Raw genomic sequence first — 10,172 nt, 5'->3', positions numbered from 1 at the left:
TTGTGTTCCCTCTCTCGCTGTGTCCCTCTCTGTCAAATAAATAAATAAATAATCTTTAAAAATTAAAAAAAAAAGAAAAAGAAATGCATTTTTAACTTTATTAAACACTGTCAAGCTGTTTTCCAGGATAGTTATACCATTTTGCATTCTCAAAAGAAATGTATGAACGATCAAGTAGCTCCTCATCTTTAACAACACTTGGAATTGTCTTTCTCTTTAATTGTATCCATCTTAACAGGTGTGTACCTTATTTAGAAATAATCACTTTTTTCCCAAGAATCTGAGATAAAAAATGCATTTTTCAAATAGGCAATACCATAACACTTACAGTGTAATACAATTAAACATGTCTCTGATAGCTATGACAGAAGAAATTAATGTTTTCATATCAAATGTCATGGACATCCACAGGCACTTAATAAATTATAAAACATTACATCAGCAAAAGCTGTTCTTGGCTTAGCACTCACGGAAAACATTTAGGGAGGACTTAGATACAGGACCTGTACCACAGAACCTGGATACAGGAGTCCTTGAATGGTAGGGATGGAATATGTTCTCAATTTTGTAGACAACAAAAAGTCATCAGGAAAGCAGTATAACCAAATGTAATGTGTTGGAAGATCCACATAGTGTCATCATGGATGATGAAATGAATGGAATGCTGGAGGGAAGACCAGGTGAGCAGTACTAGAGGAATTTTGTAAACTGTGTACAGTACCAATGGTAGAGGGAATGGAAGGAAAGGAAAACCAAACAGAAGAGCACATCACAAAAGAAGAGTCTATATAACAATGGAATGAATGCTTTGATTTACAATGACCCAAGACTCTTAAAACATAAATAAGAAAGACAGCGTATCATGCTTAGCGAAATAAGTCAAGCGGAGAAAGACAACTATCATATGATCTCCCTGATATGAGGAAGTGGTGATGCAACATGGGGGCTAAAGTGGGTAGGAGAAGAATCCATGAAACAAGATGGGATAGGGAGGGAGACAAACCATAAGTGACTCTTAATCTCACGAAACAAACTGTGGGTTGCTGGGGGGAGGGGGGTTGGGAAAAGGGAGGTAGGGTTATGGACATTGGGGAGGGTATGTGCTTTTGGGTAAATTGGAAGAGGAGATGAACCATGAGAGACTATGGACTCTGAAAAACAATCTGAGGGGTTTGAAGTGAGGGGGGGGTGGGAGGTTGGGGTACCAGGTGGTGGGTATTATAGAGGGCACAGCTTGCATGGAGCACTGGGTGTGGTGAAAAAATAATGAATACTGTTTTTCTGAAAATAAATAAATTGGAAAAATAAATAAATAAATAAAAGAAAGTCAGAATTAAACTATGGCCTAGTGTAAATAGAGTGGTTGTTATCACAATATCAATGAATGTTATTAACAAGTGGCTGTGTTGTGTTTTATTTGGACCCCGTGATCCTGACACCAGCTCCATGACACAAGGACAGTCAGCTCCATGTGCAGAAAAGGAAACTAAACCTTGACAGCACACGGATTTGTCTGATATCAAACAGAGAGTAGAATCCTGGTCCTATCTGTGAAATGAGACAGTAATAATATCAAAATGATCATTGAAATACTTAAATAAGATCATATCCGTAGGTTTTCAAGGGCCATATGAATGTTATCTATCTATATTTTTGTTAATAATTCTTCTCCAAAAGTTGAATTCACAAAAGAATCCCAGGATTTTAATGATGGGCACATTCTTGCTACAGAAAATAGCTATCACTCCTTAAATGCTTTTTATAGCCAAAGTGCAAGCTCTATAGGCTTAATTCCATGATCTTTCATCAGAGTCCTTAATTTAAAAAATGAGTATGAGGGGAGCTCAGAAATCTTTTAATTTTCCATCAATTATGCATGCATATAAATGTGCATACAAGCAAATATTGCAGGACCAAAATAATATTTTATCTCTATTTTTCTAAAGAATGTCAAGAATGATAAATTTGAATATTTGTGGTAAACACTCAGCGAAATGTCAGAAACATTACTTCCGCAAGACATTGTCTCATTGTCAGCTCTTTGTAATCAGTTTAATTTTTATTGAGGAAAAGCAACAATCACAAATCAGCCTTCTTGTGTCCTTTGAATTCTTATGGCTGCAAATGAGGCTTCCAGCCGCTTCAGTTTCATTTTGCAAAGGCACCATGTTGAATCATTAATTACCTAAGAAGGTACTGCATTCTCATCTCCTTCTGGTAGAAAAATATATAAATCAGATCGGAACCTGGGGCTGTGAAGTCATTTTTTCTTAAAATGCCATCTGCCAGGTTCCACTTCAGAACATCCAGAAATCATTAAAGGTGAGGGAAGGAGGGAGGAGGGAGGCTAGTGAAACATCAGAGTGTCAGGGTGTCTTGTCATAGCAGTCTTTGTTGTCACACCTCCGCCTGCCTTCACCAGCCCCTCACCCCCACCCTGATTACTGACACAGCCTCCTAACTCTGTGCCTGTCATCTGTCCTATCCAACCATCAATCTGGGCAGTTAGAGCAATCACTCTCTAATGCCCATTTCACCATGCTTCTCCCCTGCTCATAATCTCTCAAAGGCTTGCTGTCACTGGGATGTTAGTGGTCCTGTATGACCAGCAAGGTCATTCACACACAACCCCCACATGCCCTACAGTCTCAACTCTCAACCCTGCCCATCTGATTAACCATACTTCTGCTATGTTTAAATATTAAAGTCACCTTAACTCTGGTCTTAATGTTTTGTTGACCTCTATCTGAGGCAGAGTTCAGGACTCAGTTCATGTTTTACCTTTTTGAAGCTCCCCATAACCTTCCTTCAACCACCAACAGCCATTACTCATCCACCTCAGCCAGCAAACTGATTACGGTGCCCAACAGAAGGGCTTCAACAGCCTTCAATACTGACCACATGCTTTTATAAATGTCCTTTGCCTTTTCTCCATCTTCTAATAGATTGTGAGATGCTTAAGGGTAAAGATCCTGTTATATTTGCCAGTATAAGTATGGCACCAACATTATAGATATGGTTGTCAGGGGGAAAAAAAGTCATCTGTGAAGATATCTGAAATGAAAGAAAGAGGAGAAGAAAGAGAGGAAGGAGCAATAAAAAATTGTCATGTGGAGAGATGTGTGGTGAGCTGCATGACCAATTATTTAACTATATGGACACAGGTTTCTATATCTGTAAGATCACAGAATCCCTAGGTCTTAATTTGAAAATTCTGATTCTATGACTCAGTATCAGCAGTCACAGAGTGATTTTAGCAGTAAAAAAAGGTAGGATTTCAGGTGAAGTTGAACATGCTTATCCTACCCTGGGAGCTCAGAAACTGCCTCAACATGAAGCCTTCATTTAGATCTATCCAGGTACAAAAACCTTCCTAAAAATCTGTGAGTTGATGCTGACATCCTGGATATTCCACACTTCTCACCATTATGAAACAACCCAACCATTTCCAGGCCTTTTCAACACTCCAAATATCTGCGTGAGACCACACCTGGAGAAGACTAGAGCCCCTTAAGAGCTTGGCACTATACCATATTGATCCATTCAACAAAGACTTATTAAGAACTTATTTTATATCTATCACTATACTAGGCATGAGTGATATAACTAAGAAAGAAATCTAATTCCTTCCCTCTTGAAGCATTAGTTCAGTCTTAAAGACAGATATCAACTAACTCTACCTATCTTGATGATTTTTGTAACATGCCAGAAAACAGCTCAAAAAGGATAATCAAAAGAAATACAAAAAAAAAAAAAAGAAAAGAAATACAGTTGACTCTTGAACAACATGAGTTTGAACTCTGTGGATCCACTTATATGCAGATTTTTGACAAATACAATATATATGATAAATACACTTTCTCTTCTTTATGGCTTTCTTAATAACATTTTATTTCCTCCAGCTTTTTAATGTAAAAATTTGTATATAATACATATATAAACTGCTTTTTTAAGTTTTATTTTAATTTATTTTTTTCAGTGTTCCAAAATTCTTGTTTATGCACCACACCCAGTGCTCCATACAGTATGTGCCCTCCATAATACCCACCACCAAACTAAGTGTTAATCCACTGTTTATATTATCATAAGGTTTCCAGTCAACAGAAGGCTGCTAGTAGTTAGGTTTTGGGGGAGTCAAAGTTATACATGGATTTTTTAAAACACAGGGATCGGTGTCCCTATCCCCTACATTGTTAAAGTGTCAATTATACATTTGGTATGTAACTGAAGAATCTTGTCAGTGGGTCCGGTTCAGGGATAGATTGATCCAGCTATTTAAATGATAATCAGAAAAAGACACACACACACACACACACACACACACACACACACACATACATATTTTCCTTTCTCTTTCCCTTTCTCTTTACTCTAGCTCTGGCCTCTACATCTTTCCTGATTCATGTCCATAGGAAAAAGGAAGCTGCTTCTCCAATCACTTTTTATGGCCCAGAATTGAGTTTCACTTGGCTACACTATTCTGATTTGAGAGTGAGAAAGATCTTTGAACCCATCACCACGAGCAGAGGGCTAAACTATAACAATCGTTTTGTTCTATGTCATGCAATCCTGTCCTGGAGCCTGGGATGAAGTCAGCTTCACCTAAACCTCCTAGCTCCTCAAAAGCTGAATTCAAATTATCCTGAACCAGGAAGATTTGTGCAGCAAAACTAAAAAATATGCTCCACTATAATTTAGATATTAATAGGGGCACCTGGGTGGCTCAGTGGGTTAAAGCCTCTGCCTTTGGCTCAGGTCATGATCCCAGCATCCTGGGATCAAGCCCCACATCAGGCTCTCTGCTCAATGAGGAGCCTGCTTCCTCCTCTCTGGGCCTGCCTCTCTACCTACTTGTGATCTGTCTGTCAAATAAATAAATAAAGTATTTTTTAAAAATTTAGATGTTAATAAGTTATATGGAAGAAACAAATTAGTGAAGAATAGAAAGGGAAAAAAAGGAAAAAATACTAACTCTGAAAGCATGGCCTGGGAAAAGCTCCATAAAGAAATTCTCTCCCAACCAGAGGGAGTCTTTCAAAGGGCAAGAAGGAAACAGCCAGATGGAAATTCATAGGAACAATATCCCAGGCAAAATAAGTGCACAAATGCCCAGAGTCTCTGAGGTGCTGGCCGTTTCTGGACATGGTGAAACCAGTGTGTCTACACAGTGGTGACAAAAACAAGGACTCTCGGGAGATTGGGCTTGTGCCACACAGAGCATTTTGATTGTAATCTAATATTATAGGAAGTCACTCATAGATTTATTCCTCTTATTCCCCAGTGTTGCCAAGCCATTTTCAGCATATCTTTGTGTTTTATTTATTCAATAAGTTGAAGATGTCTGGGAGCAGGCATGCTCCTAACCTTCCAAGAGTCTTTATAGTCTTTTCACCAAATGAAGAATGGGAGAGACAAGACAACATCATGGAGAAATAAAAAGAGGACTTATCATATTTGGATATCTGCCAGACATCAGAAACTGTGCTAGGCATATTATCTATATTTCCACTAATTCTTATAACCAATATGCAAGATGAATGTCATTTTTCAGAAAGAGGCTCTCAAATATCTGAAGGCTAAAAAACTGTCTTCAAGTCTTATCCAGAGATTACATAGTGCAAAAGGAGTCTTGAATTTAGGCCTGGCTGAATAATAACCAAGCAGTCATTTACATAGAGCTTCAGCTCATTCTCACAACAATCTCCAGTCAGTAGTACCTTCTCTTTAATAGTAGAAGTGATGCGGACTCAAATAAATAAATATATTTCCAAGGTCACAGAGCAAGCACATGGCACAGCAAGATATCAAAATCAGGGTGATCTGGGTTACAAACCGGTGTTCTCTTTGTTCTGCCATGGTGTTCTAAGATCCTTGAACACAAATTACTTTGCTGATTCAGAAAATACATGGGAGCATTTCCAGCTGAAGAGTTAATGGAGGCTTCTTGTTTGAGCAGTAACTTGCTGGTGAGGCATTGAAGGAGCCTGTGAAATCTCAGAGAGGGTCCCTCTAACCGTGAGGAACTCAAACAGTTTCTAAGTCCCCTATCTCCCTTGTGGGTCCTGAAGGACAGAAATTAAACATAAACCTCCAACAGGCTAGTCTTCCCAGATGGTCTCATGACGGATGGCCCTGGCAAGTCTCCTCTACCTCCCTCTGGGCCATCAGGGAAAAGGGGCTTCCAGGGAACAGAGGAAAGTAGGAATCTAATGATTCTGGCCTCTCCACCTAAATTCTACATAAGCTCTCATAGTTTACAACTCTGCTCTGTGTACCTACAGTCTGGTTTTCCTCCTGCCAGAGATACCCATGAATACCAATGGGGTGATAAAGCTGGTGTAAGTCTCATTTGTGCAGATTAGTCCTTCAGGATACGTGTTTTGGTCCCGCTTCTCCACAGCATATCCGAATTAACTTGCTTTGAGCATCTAAAATGGGGCTGAGTGCCCTGGTGACCAAAAACAAATCCTGCCTAGTTTCTCATGTCTCTTAGTCATGGGGAAGAGGGAGCACCAAGAATTACAATTCTTGTATTATTCTTGATTATTTATTTTTTATTTTATTTTTTGGAGGCAAAGTACATTATATGCATCAGCAATACTCAAAGGAATCTCAAGAGAGCTCTGAACCCAGTCTACTCCCTGTGTTTTCACCTCCACTGAAACCTCAGGGGACACAATGTCTTCTGTTGAGTTTGCTGAGACTGTAAATGAAATAAAAAACCTTAAGGATTTATTTCCTTGAACTCAGAAAGTACCTGTTAGAAGAACAAATATTAACGCGCTGAGTCTTGCGCAAAAGGCAGCTGGAACAGGAGAAAGACGGATCTGGTGCCTGGCACACAGTTACCTTCTTTCCTTGGCTGCCCCTCCAGTGCTCAAGGGCAGAGCTTGCAACTTCTCAGCTTGGCTGCAAGCCCTTCTGTCCTTGGATCCTGGTCTGTATTTGCAGTGTCACTTGTTACCACTTGACCCACAAATGTGCTTCACCAGGCTCCACACCAAAGACCACAGCTACTTCTCAGACTACTTTATTCTACCTTTTTAAAAAAATGAGTTCTTTGATGATCCAGCTCAAATAGCACCCACTATGAAAACAGTGCCCTGAACATCTATTGGCAAAATTGAAAGGTCTTTGCTTTTCGATCTGAAATTAGGCTGTTAATATGACACTTACCAAATTATAGCCCGGATAGGTATATATGTGTTCCTCTTTGTCATCTCCATACCCCAAACATAGAACACAGCACTCTGCCTTGCATGTGGTAAGTACATAATTCAATGAAGATATTCATGTTAATAAGGTAAGATCGTGGATTTAATAGAAGGTCAGGTGGCATAAAAAGGGAATCGGCAAAAATAAATCTGTCTAAACCCCTGCAGAAATGTTTGAGAAATCTTCCAAGAAAGCCATATCAGTCCTTTTTTTCTATCTATTCCATGGTTGGAGGTCAATTTCTCAAAAATACTCACACAATGACAACAGCAAAATACAGAGAAGAATAAAAATTGAACCATGTGGCTTGAGTATTGAAAACATTTTTATCACAATATAGCATATGTTCATTACAATAAATCTAGAAAATGCAGAAAAGAGAAAAAATTACATTAATTGCTCCATAGAGAGATAACTGCTATTAATAATGCATCATAAACTCGGGTTTTTTTTGTTGGTATGTAGTATCTAAATTCTATCCTCTAACCTTCCTTCCTGACCCTTCTTTCTCCCCCCTCCTTTTCTTCTATCCCCTTTCCTCCCTTTGTACATATTAATAGAGTCATTTCTCCAAGATTTAAAATGATAGCTAGTATATAGAGTGTGCCACCTTTTGTGTAAGAACCAGGAGGAGAAGGATATACACCCATTAAGGACCTGGGAGGCAAAGAAATGAAAGTGGTTACCAGCTGGAGAGAGCTGAGGGAAACCAAAAAGTTGAGAACAAAAATGGAAGGAAGGAGTCTTCCTTTCCACTAGCATTGCATAGTGCTTTGCTTTTGCATTATTAAATAAAAATAGTAATTGTGGCAGGTCACACCTGCTCTTTTGTCATGAGCTACCACCACTCTCCACCCACAGGTAGCCTGTTTCCTATGTCCTCCTCTATGTGCTTTTGAATCTAGGAGCCTGTGACGTTTGCCCCATAGAATGTGGTGGAAGTGATGCTGTATTCACTTGGGATGCCATCAACTGGCCTAGAAGCTTCCACTTCTCATCTCTAGAAAGCTAATGGCTATTGAATAAGTGCAGCTACCTATAGAACTCCGTGCCTTAAGAAGCCCAAGCCCAATGCAGATGCCAAGAAGCATCAGGGACTCTGACACATTGTAAACAAGCCTCCAGTGGCCAGTGTAGCCACACCTTCACCTATGCTCTCACTAGACCTTCTTAGTGGACCGCAGGGGAGACTTGCCCAGTCAACCCACAGAAACCTGTAAATCACAATAATGCACTTTATTTTAAGAAATTACATTTGGCATGGGAGGGAGTGGGATGAAGTAAGAGATAATCTTAGCAGAAATAATAAAAATAATAAATTTAGGTCAACAAATATTCACCATGTGTCTGCTGGGCAGCCACAATGGTTAAGAACCTCAAGATCAGGGGTAGGCTGCCTATATTCATAACCTGTTTCTGACTGTACTATCTGTGTGACTTTGGACAAAATCCTTACCTTTCTATGTTTCCACCATTTTATGTAAAATGGGGACAATAACACCGACCTCAAAAGGGTGTTATGAGGATTTAATAACATTTAGAATAGCACCTGGCATATAGTAAGTGCTCATTAAGCATGAGCTATCATTATTATGTGCAATTAATTGCAAAAAATTGTCAATTAATTTCTAATATTAAACTATTTCTTAAGTATATAATGGGTATTATTCTTGAAAATATTGCAATTGATTTCCTTTTTAATTTGTGTGTGTGCATGTATAAATTTGAACCCTGTGTTCATAAGTGGAATTGGATCAGAATTTTGTTTCTGGACTGTCTTTTCCAAGTTCACAAGGTTATGTTTATCCCACAAGCCCTTTAGGTCTGGAATAATTTAGACAACACATGACTTACCTATTCCTTAAAAGTTGGAAATCCACTATAAAAACACCTGGGGATATGGACTTTGAATTTATTTCTTTGAAAACATGTAATGAGTTTGTAATCTATTCTAACTGCTTCAGGAGGAAATAGAAGGTGTTTATATAGGCAGTGACATGCTTGAATCATCTGAATGGCCTTGTCCCATGTAATACTGTGGAGAAGTGAAGTGGAAACATGAAACTTTTTGCCATTATAGATATAGTCCCATTTTACTTCCTGCTTAAATTAAAAATTATTTTTCCTTTCCCTTTTCACTGTGAATGTCACAAGGCCAAATGCAAGTATTCCAGTTAGGAGCCTCATAACATTAATTTCATGGATGAGATTTTCTGATTTGAACATTAATTATTCAGCCTTATTTTATTATTTCTTTCATTTCTCATCTGATCCTACATATCACTTATTTTCTCTTTTGTCATATTTCTATTATTTTCCTTGAGCAATGGAAGTATATTTGAACCACCTTCTGAAATCCTAATGTATTTACTTTTCTTATCAAATCCAGGTCTACCCAGTATCTCTATTACTTTTTTCTTCAATTCTGAAATCATGTCTCTCAGCATTAGAAAATATTTTTATTTTAAATCACTCCCATTTATAACCACCTTTCTTTTCTTTTTAGAGATTTGATATCATCTCAAGTTTTGGTGAAAATATGAATGAACATATATTGAATATATGTCCTAGATTTTTGCTTTTTTTTTTAAATCCAATTTCTTACCCCCCTCTTTTTTTAGTTCTTTTACTCTCTCTTTTCATACCCATAAATTCCAGAAGATCAATTTATTTAATATTGGGAGTTGACAGTGCTTCTGTCAAAGGCAGCACATATCTGTCTACATGATGTTCTGGTATTGGCATTTGAAGTTGGAGATGAGGGAAACACACTGGTTGGCAGTTTTGAGATGTGAATTTGTGACCTACACTTGCTGGTCACTTTTTTTCTTTGAGCTCCACGTTATTTCTCTTCTAGCTCCACCAGAGTATTAGGCTAGATGCCCTAAGTCCCTCCTTTCTTCCTTCTGAACTGATCTGTAGGATGGATCTGATGGATTTGCTTTTCTGTTCTATAC

This window comes from Neovison vison, chromosome 11, assembly GCF_020171115.1.
Source record: "Neovison vison isolate M4711 chromosome 11, ASM_NN_V1, whole genome shotgun sequence".
Classification (NCBI taxonomy): domain Eukaryota; kingdom Metazoa; phylum Chordata; class Mammalia; order Carnivora; family Mustelidae; genus Neogale; species Neogale vison.
Note: the sequence above shows the minus strand (reverse complement) of the source record.